The following is a 12064-nucleotide window of genomic DNA, read 5'->3' as shown; positions in this document are numbered from 1 at the left end:
TCTTCGAACTCGGGTTTGATTTGATGCTTCTTTCTTGCCTCCTTTATCTTGCTTGTACTTGCAAACAATGCAACACCTTTCTCGGTTAGACGCCCATTAGTTTGTTCGTGCAATTCAAATTCAAAGAAAAGTTCGTCTAACTTAATTTGAGAGAGATTCTTGGATACTTTGTAAGCATCAACCATGGATGCCCACAAAGTATTCCTTGGAAAGACATTAAGTGCGTACCTTATGACGTCACGGTTCTCCACTTTCTGTCCGATCGCGTGGAGTGCGTTCAGCAGGTCTTGAATTCACGTGTGAAGCTGGCTTGCTGTCTCTCCTTCCTGCATTTTGATGTTATATAATTTGTTAAAGAGTAGATCACGCTTACTTACCTTTGTGTCATATGTGCCCTCGTGCAGCTCGATCAGTTTTTCCCATAGCTCTTTCATGCTTGAGAATGGGCCGACTCGGTTCAGCTCCTCCTTTGTTAGTCCACATTGGAGGGTGCAAGTTGCTTTGGCATTGACCTCGACCTTCTTGATTATGCTTGCATCCCAGTTCTCGCATGTTACCAGTTTTCCTGAGCCGTCGAGTGGAAGTACGATCCCAGTCTTGATGATCATCCACATTTCGAACTGAGTTTGGAGGTATGACTCCATTCGGCCCTTCCAGTAGCCGAAGTCCTCACCGGTGAAGAGCGGAGGGCGAGCTATGCTGTAGCCTTCTTGATGGGCCATTATAGCAAAGGAAATCTCGCACACACAAAAAAAACCAAAAATCTTGTTCCAAGACTTAGTCTTGGATTAGTAGTGCGGGATTAAGAAATTAAAACATGAACTCGAGTGGTGTTGCACCAGCTTCGAGCAAAAATTTTGATTGCGAAAAAAATGGATAAGAAGGTGGCAATTATACCAATTCCGATCGACTCTGAAAAATCAGAAAATTACCACGAAAGAAAGAAAAAGATTGCTTGAATGGCGGTTTCACTAATTCGAAGCGACCCCGCTCTGATACCAATTGTTGGATCGAAAGAGCTAGAGGGGGGTGAATAGCGCTTGTGGCTTTCACTTTTGTTTCAGAAGAATCAGAAATAAAACATGCAGTGGAAATAATAAAAACAAACACACGAACACCAAGATTTACTTAGTTCGGAGCCTGGGGTGACTCCTACTCGAAGGCCCACGCTCGTTGAGCATTTACTTTGGGTAATCACTATAAGCACAAAAGTTCTTTACAATTTAAGTACAATATAAGAGCAATAGTAAAATTTATACCGACAACAAAAAATAATAAGTTTGAAGCTCCTGGTCATTGGGGTCTTGCTGTAGCTTTTCTGGATCATTTTTTAAGCAGCACGGAGAAGACATATTGCAATTTCATTTTTGTGTTAAGCTGCTGCTCGAGACCTGATTATAAAGCTCGTGGAGGGCACCCACAATAGCATGGAGGGTGCCCTTATCCCCGCCGAAATCGCAGCGTGGATGAGCTTTGATTTCTTTGTCGCTTATCCGCTCGAGGGCGCCCTCAACCTCCATGGAGGGCGCCCTCGCGCCAATGTCCAGGGTGCCCTCAAGCTCCATGAGGGTGCCCTCATGCCAAGCTGCGATGCAGTCTCCGCATACGACCCGAGGCACCTCCAAGCTCCATGGAGGGCGCCTCGGGTACTGTTCATCCGAGACAAAGTTGTCCAATTTACTTCCTGCAAGATACGTTAGTCCAACAAACTAACTATACCCTGTAAAATAAAGTTACCACAATATAGACATGTAAAATAAAGTATTTGACAGTCATTAGACTATCTGGTTCTGACTTCAGATTTTCGACCGGAAACCCTAGTTCGAACCGATGCCTACTGTTCCCTCACCAAGGAACGCATCCTCACCTACTCCACTCAGGAGAGTTTACCTGTTATCAGTTGATCCTCCAGACCAACTGGACTTTTGCTCAGCGCCCAAGGCTCCAGGACTTTCCGCTGGACGTCTGCTCCACAACCCGCTCAGTCTTTCACCTGGTTCGCGACACCAAGACTTTCCACCTAGATTTCTCGACTCTAGGACTTTTGCCTAAAGTCCTCGACCTGCCAAGACTTCCCGCCTAGGGTTACCACCCCTAGGACCTAGGGTTACCTCCCCTTAGGGTTTTCAAGGACTTTCCGTTGGACGTCTGCTCCACAACCCGACCAGTCTTTCACCTGGTTCGCGACACCAGGACTTTCCACCTAGAGTCCTCGACTCTAGGACTTTTGCCTGAAGCCCTTGACCCGCCAAGACTTCCCGTCTAGGGTTACCACCCCCTAGGACCTAGGGTTACCTCCCCCTAGGGTTTTCAACCTACCTAATCGCAGCTAGGACTTTTTGCCTAAGTACACTTAGGACTTTCCTTTAAGCTCATTCAAACACGTTAGATAGCAAATAACCTTAACTTTGAACCCTTTGCCATTATCAAAACTTAGGTTCGATCGTCGGATGCTTCCCACACCAACACAAATCTCTTGTCACTATTGCCAAGCACGCCACCCATGCCCTTTAATTAAACCTCATTAACGCCTCCCTATCGCCAGGCGCCACGTGTCCCGCTTTTTGTTACCGTACATTTGATGTAATAGGCAGATATCTGTAGTTGATGTGAAAAACGTCGTTTAGAATTCAACGACCAAAGCTTGACCTTGTTTTACGTAGCCTTCAATCGAATGGATCAAAACACCCATCTCCAGGGGTTATAAACCCTTATTCACCGTCTTTCTTCTATGTTACTACATGTTCTTCCTCGCGCATGCTCTCTGCTAATTTTCTTCTACGTCATTCCTCGCCGACAATATTTCCTAGTAAGATTTTTCTCCCTTTGTTCGTCCACTCTTTGATATTCGTTAGCATTCCCACTTCTTCTTTTCATTGTTTCTCCATGGCCGCCTCTTCCCCTCCTCCTCCACCTATCGTTGACTTGTGGTATACATACACCAAATCCAATTTTAACGACGATGAAATAATGCAGATGCAAATGTCTTATAATATTCTTGATGACTACCAAATTATAAGATACTATATCCAAATAATAATTAAATAATAAGTATTATTAGAGAAATAATCTTATTGGATTTTTAGGAAATGTTTAGAATTTTTTCGAGATTTAAATGGAGGTCATATGCCATATTTTAAGGGGATGAATCAATTGGGCTTAGAAGAAGCCTGTTTAGAATAACTATTAAGTTGGAGTTAATTGAAAAATTAGCTTAAGGTTAAATTATTTAAACCCTAAGTATTTAAGCAGTAACCTAATGCCTTAAACGTTATTCCTTTCTTCTTCTCCTACCGACGCCCCCAAATCCTCTTTCTCCACCCGATCTCTCTGTTAGTGAGAGCACTAGAGCCGATCATGTGATGATTGTTGTATGGACTCGATATATCATATTCCTATATATATATATATATTTATAAAGGTATTTCTTTATGGTTATTATACTTGTATTGGTGCCAAATAACTGAGTGTAATAGTATCCTTAAGTAGAAGGTTCTTATATATATCAATCAATTGGTTGAATTGATAATAAGATGATATAGAGAACACTACTCTTAATCATTCCTAGTCAAGTATTAACATTCAGGGACAATGTTAATGCGATGAGACTAGCATGTAGGTCAACTCGATGACTTGATTTCACAAGTCATGGATATTAGATATCAAGTTGACACATGGGTATGCATTAGAGAATGTATACTGAATGACCCGCCATGAGAAAGTATCATGGATCGTTATATGAGTGTCATATACTTTCTCATGTGACTATTAGTATGACTATCAGTCCTTGGACCTGAAGTCACCATGGTTTCTTACATAAGGAGTTGCATACTTTGGCTTCGTCAAACGTCACCCATAAATGGGTGGACTATAAAGGCGACTACTGGGTATGTAATAAATTATACGGAGGGATGTGAGTGATGTAGAAAGAATCTATCCCTCCTATATGACGGGAGTGATATCATGATTCTTGATAGAGTGAGACCACTAAGTGCATGGCCTTGCCCAAATAAGTCAATATGAGATATTGAGCTCATTTGATTAGAGTGAGTCTACTTGGAGTTCAAGACATAGATTGATTAGAGGATGACACGGTCTATGCCTCAATTGATCAATTTAGATGTCAAGGATAGAAGGACTGTTACGCTCCGCAAGTGTACGGAAATGTCGCAAGTAATATAAAAGATTATCGTATCCACAGGGACTGGAATAAGCACTAGAAATGTCTCAATGCGAGTTAGCTAAACAACTATCCAATTGTTTCAAATGCAAAGTGAAGGTAAACAAATCTAATATTAAAGATCAACAAACAAGAGTTTAGTGTTTTGGGTTATGATAAAGAGAGATTCTAGGAGTTTTGGTTTCTTTGTAAGATTTCTTGAATGTAAATGGTTCACCAATTCTTATCCCTCAATTGCCAAACACTTGTAGAAAGTTGCCGGTTCTCTCTTGCAATAGATAACCGGCTAAGGACTGAGAAATGTATCTAAATATGATCAATTAGACGTGAACCTACGTTGTTCTTACACAGAAGCGCACCTATTACTATGCCTTCCTCGGATATCAACATAGAAGCCCACAACTTATTAATCTATCAAGATACAAGAAACTAATCATAAGATCCATCCTACTCTCTTGAATATTCCTATTTCCTCTTCAAGATTATCTCTCAAACGTCCTTACACGGGCTTGCACCTGTCACGCGGATCCCTCGGATGATCGAGTGAGAGTTTATCTTTACAAAGTTCACAAGAAATCCAAACAATCAATCAAGAATGAGAATTAAGCACAAATCACCATTAATCATTCAAGATCTAATTGATACAAGCAAGACAATGTCATTGAAACAAGAAAATGGCAAATCCATAAGAGATTACATTAATCCATCATACAAATACTCCCTTAATCCTAGAATACAAGATCTATTCCATGAATCGAGGAAGAATACCCGAAGAAATAAAGATTACAAGCATTTCTTAAATCCCCAATCCAAGAAACCAAGAAAAGGGGGAAAGAGAAAACTTATCTACGAAGAAGCCTCGTCTTCGGATCCAATCCTCGCTCCGGAGTCGAAATCGTCAAGAACTCCCCTCGAATCGCCCAGAAATCCTCCCAAGAATGGGAGGATACCACCAAATCTTACCTTCTCCCAAAGGGGGAGAGATCCCCTTTCAATTCATGAAGGAGGGTTTAAATAGAGGAGGAAATCGGGCGCCACACGACCCCATGACACGGCCATGTGAGATTCACACGGCCATGTCTAGTTCCTTCTCTGCCAAAGCTGCACGGCTGTGTGACTCACACGGCCAGGACCCTTCTGTTCTTTGGAAATGCTACACGGCCGTGTGGTGCACACGGCCACCACCTGCTTGGCCTCTGGAAACCTCACACGGTCGTGTAGATCTACACGGCCATGTAAGGCATCTGCTCTAATTTCTTCAAATCAAGACACGGCCGTGTGAGATTCACACGGCCATGTCCTCTTCCCTTCCTGTTAAAACTACACGGCCGTGTGTGGTACACGGCCTGATGCTCTCTCCCTTCAATTCCTTCCAAGCTTGCCTGAGGACGCATAATCTTCACCAATTTCGACTCCTGTGTACAGAAAATGCACAAAAAGCAGATCTCCGAACCAAAAGAGTAAATATGCTAAAAGGAAAGCTGAAATATAAAAGTGCATAGATCAAGCATGCTCAAAGTATGTAAATGTGCGTATAAACATGCATAAAAGAGTATATAATCTACGCACATCACACCCCCAGACTTAAACCTTTGCTTGTCCTTAAGCAAAATGCTGCAGTCTAAATTCATATGTTCTACAACACATTCATAAAACCTAGTGCACTTTCCTAACTCTATCAAAAAGTTTCATTAACAAGCGTGATCATGGAAACAAGTAAAGTATGGTTCAAGCATAAGAATCTTGTGCACAGTGTAAAAGTAACTCAACACCCTTCAAGTTTCAATCCATGTCCTAGTCAAGTCGTCATCAAATTTGAATTCCTAGTGTTTCCAGTGAAAGACAAGTAACCAGTGATAGACACTTACTCACCATTCACTTGGTTCATATTTCTCAACTAACCCAAGGTCTCAAAGGTGTGCTCAATCTCAAGGGAAGCTAAGCAGTCATTTCCCCAGTAACCTAACTCGGTCTCAAAGGGGTGACTTGTTAGATTCCACTCATGACAACTGTTTTTTATATCCCTTATTATTATTATTATTATTTTTTATAAGTGTTTGCATTGTGCAAAACTTATTCACAAATGTACTTTTAGCACACATGTTGGGATATTTTGATTTTTCCAAATGAGCTTTAATGATTTGAGCCTCATCCAGTAACCAAAATGAAAGTTGAGAAATCACCATGGAAACCAAGTACTAAGCAAACAAGATGAATCATGACTATTTCAATGACATCAACTATTCAAGCATCAAGCACAAGTGTAGTGAAGATAAAATCCTTAAGGTTGAACCAAAACTAAAACTCATCACCATAAGATTCTTAGCTTATTAATGCTTCCCAAGATAGAAAAAAGAACTACACAAAGTTTACTACTAGCATCATTCGAACATCATGAATCAAGACAATAATCGTGCGAACATTTCACTTGAATCCAAGAAAGCATATAAGTGAAGATTTGATGTTCTCAAAAATTGCCATGATTATTTCAAAAACAAGCAAAATAAAGCAACAAGCAATGAAAATAAGAACCAACATGAAAACTAACAAAAACTAAAAACTGACACCCAGACTTAAACATTTCATCGTCCCGATGAAATCAATATGGTGGAGGAGGTGGAGGTGGACGAGGGAAAGGAGGTCTACGACGTGGTTGGCCAATAGGAAAACTAGGAAAACCTGGAATCTCACCCAAGGATCTATGATACTCATATAAAGCATCTACTTGTTGGCTAGAAAGCATCATGCTCTGCATAAAATCTCTCATCCTAGCCTGATCAGTATCATAATCCTGCACAAACTCAGCCACTTGACCTTGAAAATTTCTCGTAAACTGAAAATGATTTTGTACCTCCCTAAACTGATCATCAGATAAAGAGAAGCGCCCCTCCAACATTTTTCGTTGGGCATCTTACTTCTCATGAAGTGATTCTAGAGACGTACGAAAATCTGAAAAATCAAACCTAGAAGATCCCGTGCAATATGCAAAAGAATGCCTAGCAGGCTCCATAAAACTAGAAGGTTGCGGGTGTCCATATGACGAGGGCTCATGATGTGGCTCAGTGTCTCCAGGTATAGAAGGGTTATCCTCAAAATCTAACTCAGAAATTACCCAATTAGCCGGGTTACGAATAGTAGTTCGTTCAGGAAAAGGAAGGGGTAAAGGAGAACCACTCCTCCTAGGAAACGCGAAACCATTCTCATCCCGAACGATCATTTTCATAGCAAGACATGCATCAATGTCAATCATGTCATTACCATGAATTATTTCCAACCCATCAACATCAAGATTTAAATTATAAGCTATTCGGGTAATCAAACCACCAAAAACAATTGATCCCGATGATGCCCTAGCAGATCTTAATAAGGTTTGAACAAAATGAAAACCAGAATCAAATTCAACCTTATAAAGCATAGCCCATAAAGCATAAAGCTCTATCTTTTTAACCACCCCATCACTCTCCCCTACCAAAAATAGTTTTACTCATGACTCTATGTAGATACTTAAAGATGGGGTTTTGCATATGGGAGGCCTTAGCTCTTGAAGGCTCATAAGGTTGATCTAACCCAGTTATTGCATTCCAAAAATGATTCCAATTAAACCTTGGATCAAACCTACGAGGGCTACCGGTGGTTAATCCAAAACAAGAATTAAAGTCACTAAATGCCCATAGAAATTCTTGATTCATTAGTCTAAATGAGATTTTTCCAAAATAATCATCTTCATTAGTAAAATGGACATCCAATGAACTTAAAAATTCCAAAACAAGACGAGGATATGTAGGCAAATGTGTGTACATAATATCACTCCAATCCAAAAACCCAATCATCAAATCTACATCTTCCCTAATTCCAAGCATATCAAGAACAGTTGGGTCCATATATCTAGTACACACTATCTTTCTATTGACAAGAATTGCAAATCTAGTTACTTGATCATCATTTCTAAACACAATATTGAATTCATTGTCATTACCTTCGTTGCGTGAAGTCCTTTTGCCTTTGCCCTTTACTGGTTGTTTTCCTTTGTCCCTTGATGGCTCCTTCTCTTTGTCTCCACTGGATCCACCACCTCCTTTGCGAAGTTTCTTCAAAATATTGGACATCTTGATGAGTTTAGATAGGGGAAGAATTATCTAGGGTTGGAAAAATGGAACTCAAAGAACAAAACTTCAAAGAGCAAAGATCTTAGGTTAGGAGAACAAAAAGTCCAAGTCTTAGAGAGGAGGAGAATCCGGATCTAAGAGATCTTGAGAGATTAGAGAGGAGTTTTTAAGAGATTGGGAGAGAAAGAGATGTTTTGGAGAGTTGGGGGTGTGCGGAACACGGCCAAGATCTAGCCGTGTAAGGTAGAAAGAAGACTTTAATAACTCTCCTACACGGGCCGTGCAGATCCACACGGCCTCCCTCTCTTCTCCCAGATTGCCGCCGTCTGGACAGAGCTTGTGGTGATCGGAGGGTGGGACCCTCGCACCTGGGCTTCGACCGACGAGACACGCCTAGACCTTTTCTCCGGGGATCCACGGCCGTGTCTGGATGACACGGCCCAAGCAGTTCCCTTCTCTGCAACCTTTGCCTGGCCGTGTATAGCACACGGCCGGGCTCTGTTTTGCACCTAACCTGAAAACAAAATCAAAAGAATGCATAAAACTAAAAGAAATTAAGATACAAATCAAAACTAACTAAAAGAACCCTTGGGTTGCCTCCCAAGAAGCGCTTGTTTAAGGTCTTTAGCTCGACCAAACTTGATCATTCACTTCTTTTCCTCGCCCTTGGAGTACAGATATACTTTTCGTTTTTTGTTGGGAGATCTTCTCCCAACATCTTCCACCACATTGTCTCCATCGTTTGGTGGCCTTCCATGAGGATGGAAATTCCATTCCTCAAGTTTATAAATGCTTGTCCTGCTACAAGCATTTAAAAGAGACGAGACATGGTTAGAGATATTAGATAAATCATATTCCAACCTTTCCTTACCAATTACCAAAGAAAGCTTATGATTTTTGACATCAATTATAGCTCCAGTTGTAGCAAGGAAAGGTCTTCCTAATATGATAGGAATCCTGAGATCCTCTTCCATGTCCAACACGACAAAATCTGTGGGAATAACATTCCCATCCACCTCTACTGGCACATCTTCTATAATACCCAAAGGGTACTTGCAGGAATGATCGGCAAGTTGAAGTGCCATAGTAGTAAGTTTAATGTTTTTGAGACCTAATTTATTACAAATTGAATAGGGAATGAGGCTAACACTTGCCCCCAAATCACAAAAAGCTTTTTCAAAAAATTCTTTTCCTATGTTGCAAGGAATATAAAAGCTCCCTGGGTCCTTTAGTTTTGGGGAAGTGTTCTTCTCCAAAATAGCACTACATCCCTCACTAAGCGCAATGGTCTCAACCTCTCCTCTTCTTCTCTTGTTTGACATGAGATCCTTCAGGAATTTGGCAAATCTAGGCATTTGAAGAATAGCATCAATAAGAGGTACCTCTACACAAATTTCCTTAACTTTTTCTAAAAACTTGCCAAATTCTTCATCTTTCTTGAGCATTGTAAGTCTCTGAGGAAAAGGGACAGCTTTGCTCTGATGGTTCAGTGGGAGAGTCTCTTCAACCTCAATGGTACTCTCCTCATTAGCTTGAATCTGATTTGGTATAAGAGGAGAGAGCTCTTCTTCTTTTTGTATCCCTTTTGGAGCAGTTACTTGGGAGTCTCCCAAGGTCCGTCCGCTCCTAAGCTCAATTCTATTGCAATGCTCCATAGGATTCACATCAGGTTTTCCTGGAAGTTGTCCTGGTGCTCTGGATGATGAGGAAGCTAGTTGGGCAATTTGACTATCCTGGATCTTTTGATGCTTTTCAGAATTATCCATTCTCTGAATGAGCTTTGCTAAATCTTGCTTCATTTCATTCTGACTTGAGATAATTTCTTCAAGCATCTTTTCAATGTTTGACTTTGGTAAGCCTTGAGAAGATAGATGTTGAAAATTTTGTTGCCCAGCTTGAAAATTTGGTCTTGCCCCCATAGATGGTCCTTGATCTTGATTATTTCTGTAAGAAAAATTGGGATGGCTCTTCCATCCAGGGTTATAAGTATTTGAGTATGGGTTGTTCTGCCTTTGATTGTAACTCATGATTGCATCACATTATTCCAGTTGATTGATTTGTGCAGTGAAAGCTCCCAATGGACATGAGTCATTTGAGTGCTCTGAACTCCCACATACTTCACAAGATGTACTAATAACATTGACCATATTAGCACTAGTCCCCATATTCTCAAATTTCTTTGTAAGAGCGTCCAATTTTGCAGACAAAAGAGTGACTGCATCTACATCAAACTTCCCTGATGCTTTAATTGTTGGGTTTATAGAAGAATAGCCACCACTTCTTTCATTTGCCCATTGATGATGATTTCGTGCTACATTGTCAATAATTTCTTCAGCTTCATCTAAACTTTTATTCATAAGTGCCCCTCCAGCAGCTGAATCTAGGGACACTTTGGTATGATAGTTGATACCATTATAAAAAGTGTGCAACACTAACCATCTTTCCAACCCATGATGTGGGCATTGTCTGAGCATACTATTATATCTATCCCATGCTTCAAAAAGAGATTCTGAGTTAGTTTGCTTGAAGCTTGCAATTAGATTCCTCATATGAGCTGTTTTGCTTGGTGGATAGAATTTATCAAGAAACTGTTGCTCACACTGCTCCCAAGTGGTGATGCTATTAGGGGCCAAAGAATTCAGCCATTGCTTTGCTCTATCTTTTAAAGAAAACCCAAATAATAATAATCTAACTGCTTCTGAAGGAACTCCATTCATTTTCATGGTACCACATATTTCATAAAAGACCTCTAAGTGTTGATTGGGGTCTTCATGAGGTCCTCCACCAAATTAGTTCTGCTTCACCATAGATATAATTGCGGGTTTGATCTCAAAGTTATTAGCTTCCACTGAAGGTCTTGAAATACTAGATCGAAAACCTCTTGCATAAGGTGCAGCATAATCCTTGAGTGGTCTATTCGCCATGTTCAAATGTTCCTGTTCTTCAATTTGCCTTTGCAGAATTCTTCTTTTATGGAAAGTTCTGTCAATCTCAGGGTCAAAAGGAAAGAATTCCCCTGCAAAGTTAGATCTTCGCATACACAAGAACAAGATAGCAAATGACAATTCAACAGAAAAAGAAAAAAATAAAAGAATTAAAAATGCAGAATTGAATTTGTACAAAAAGAATTAACAAGAAGTAAAAGTTATACAAGAAAGTAAAAACAGGAATCTAATGATTAGTTACAACTATGCAATATGAAAGGAAAACAAATGTTATGTTTAGTCTAACTCAATTGATAATTCCTAATGTTATAGCGCAGTCCCCGGCAACGGCGCCAAAAACTTGTTACGCTCCGCAAGTGTACGGAAATGTCGCAAGTAATATAAAAGATTATCGTATCCACAGGGACTGGAATAAGCACTAGAAATGTCTCAATGCGAGTTAGCTAAACAACTATCCAATTGTTTCAAATGCAAAGTGAAGGTAAACAAATCTAATATTAAAGATCAACAAACAAGAGTTTAGTATTTTCGGTTATGATAAAGGGAGATTCTAGGAGTTTCGGTTTCTTTGTAAGATTTCTTGAATGTAAATGGTTCACCAATTCTTATCCCTCAATTGCCAAACACTTGTAGAAAGTTGCCGGTTCTCTCTTGCAATAGATAACCGGCTAAGGACTGAGAAATGTATCTAAATATGATCAATTAGACGTGAACCTACGTTGTCCTTACACAGAAGCGCACCTATTACTATGCCTTCCTCGGATATCAACATAGAAGCCCACAACTTATTAATCTATCAAGATACAAGAAACTAATCATAAGATCCATCCTAC

At 40.2% G+C, this 12064-nt stretch overlaps 1 non-coding gene across 1 annotated transcript; it reads left to right on the top strand.

Annotated features, from left to right (window-relative positions):
- The first annotated feature begins 10731 nt into the window (after nucleotides 1-10731).
- Nucleotides 10732-10837, top strand: LOC121973983. Its single transcript, XR_006109876.1, has one exon. It is a non-coding gene; the product is annotated as a small nucleolar RNA R71 (small nucleolar RNA).
- The last annotated feature ends 1227 nt before the right edge of the window (nucleotides 10838-12064 follow it).

The sequence above is a fragment of the Zingiber officinale genome, chromosome 4A (genome assembly GCF_018446385.1).
Source record: "Zingiber officinale cultivar Zhangliang chromosome 4A, Zo_v1.1, whole genome shotgun sequence".
NCBI classification, from domain to species: Eukaryota; Viridiplantae; Streptophyta; class Magnoliopsida; order Zingiberales; family Zingiberaceae; genus Zingiber; species Zingiber officinale.
The sequence above is the reverse complement of the archived record's forward strand: the minus strand, read 5'-3'. Positions and strand labels throughout refer to the sequence as shown.